This window comes from Sprattus sprattus (assembly GCF_963457725.1).
Source record: "Sprattus sprattus genome assembly, chromosome: 20".
NCBI lineage: Eukaryota > Metazoa > Chordata > Actinopteri > Clupeiformes > Clupeidae > Sprattus > Sprattus sprattus.
In genome coordinates this window covers 11,506,065-11,508,564 of record NC_137918.1, presented here as the reverse complement: position 1 = coordinate 11,508,564, position 2,500 = coordinate 11,506,065, and positions in this window count along the sequence as shown.

The following is a 2,500-nucleotide window of genomic DNA, read 5'->3' as shown; positions in this document are numbered from 1 at the left end:
ATTGTTCTATATGGGGAGTGAGTGGACAAGTGAACAAACCGAACACAGCTCTAGTAATCGAATGGGAGAAGGGTTCTTCCCGTCATGAGTCAATCAGTCAGATACCTGTGATCACTCTGGTCCAATCGGGTTTCACTGAAGGCGGGACTCTTTGCTTTGCGCTTCGCTGGAGCGTCACCCCCCTTTTCTGTCAAGAGTGACGTTTTTTCTACTGAGTAAGCCAATGCTGGTGGGAACCGCAAAATTACAGTGGCGAAGCCCCCCACTGCACAAAGAGGATAAAATTCCCCAAACTGAAGACAAACAAACTGGTGACAACGCACTGCCATTCTCTCAGGTAAAAACAAGCCATACATAACACTTTCTGGTATCATGTATGTGGTCTTGTAGAACTCGGGTTTATAAATCAATGTTTTCTCTTAGTTGCAAGAAATTATGAGGAGAGGTAAAAACATCATACAGACTATTGTTGGCTCGTCTGTTTTGGTAATAAGCATATCGTGAATCATAACGTCCTTTCCCCAAACTGGATAGATTTGGCATGGATTTATGTATTGCGGCGTAATTTCCGTCATTTGGGGGCATTATGTTTGGGTACTATATTTGGTTACTACGTGCAACGATTTGGTCCTGTCAGGTGAACCGGCGTGTGGAATTAGAGAGAGCTAAATACATCGGTGTAGAGAAGATTCCAGGGGGATTAAGCGCTGAAGTAGCCGCTGGGATGAGAGCGCACCCTTTGACTCCAGCCGTGTTATGTTCGCCGTGTGATGACAGCTGTCATAATTTAGAATGGGGAGTTGCTATTGTAAAATGTATTTTCACTGTATGTAGTGTAGGCGAAATACAGGCTGCTTCAAAACATCACAAAACCTAAACATTTGTTATTTTATCACGTTCAGTGTCTCAGAGAAATTATATTATTTGAGATGCAACAAAATATGATTTTTTTTTGGAGGGAATTATGTCCACAGGGCGCTCCATACGGCTATATATGTTTTCATTGTCTCATTACAGAGGTTTCCCCAGCGAGCTAGCGCGATGTAGCTAAGTGTGTCATTATTTTTTGACTGGTTGCTGCATGGATACAGCGGGAGCACTGAGAAAGAGTCTCATCCCCCGTGCTGTTTCTGCGGATACAAGCAGCCCCGCCTCACGAGCGGCCGTGGTCGCCGGCAGACGAAATGTAAATAGTTGTGTTTGTGGCCCTGTACCGCAATTCTCGACTTGTTGTGATCGGCGCTTCAATCTGTGATTTGTCGAGGTAGACAGTGAAAAGAAGAGCGGATTTCTTCCTCTTATTCTTGTTGTTTTCTTAGCTCTGTTTTGGCTGAGACGTGTGCGGCTCTTGATGCGGTGGTGTTTGGCTAAGCGTTGCCCTTAAGAATATATAGCTGGTTTGTACAGCAGCAGCATCCCCAGCAGTGAGCCCGCAAGCACACAAGACTCCACGCAGAATAGCCTACTTTTACTGTTACAGTGGTCTATGCATTGTAAACAATTCAACCTTTTTTTTTTTTTTTTTTTTTTTTACAGATGTGTTTTATGATGTTATTATGCTGTCTTAGAATCACTGACATCATACACATCGTCATAAGCCTTTGACCAGGGATTTGAGAACATATTAGATAATGCCTGCTCTAGCAATTACTTGACCCTTTCATGGAACGACCTTAAAGCGATTGGGTTCCCGCTACCGGAAAAAGGACCAACCCACCCATCACCAAAAGAAAAAAAAAAGTTACATAGAGGCAAGTTGCTCACACACAAACTGCTACTTCTGCTACCATCATTCTGAGGCCCTGTTAAGTTCCTCCAGTCCCATCATCCCCTTTATGAGAGCTACAATGATGAAAGCAACCTTTAATACTATCTATTGGAAATAAGAGCTAGAGACAGCCTGCGAAGTCCCTGCTGCTTCAGACAGAGTAGGCTTGTCCTGAGACTGAGGCCATACTCTGTACAGTGAGAGAGGAGAGCTTTTTTTAGCGCAACAGCTAAATAGAGCATTGTGTCCCCGAAGACATTCAGGTTTGTGAGACTAATGCACAAGTCAAAGGGATGTCGCTGGTGCTGCTCTGTACCCTGGAGACAGAACTGGCACATTCACCTCTTCACGGAGAGCCGTGTACACACAGTAGTAGGGCCAGTGCACTGGACAGAAGTCAAGGCTATTTATGTCCAGCTTATGGTTAGTTAAGAGGTGCTGTTTGTTCATTTCAACAACTGATGGCTGTGCTGTGCAGCAGTTTGGGCAGAAATTGACGAACCGTTTCCCTCTCAGGTTTTGCTTTCACAAAAAAGCTGACTGAAAGTTCAGCATTTTGAGCAACCACAAAGGTTCCCCACCCTTTTTCACACCCATGCAGACACGCATACTCACACACACACACACACACACACACACACACACACACACACACACACACACACACACACACACACACACACACACACACACACACACACACACGCACACACACACACCTATATCCACCCA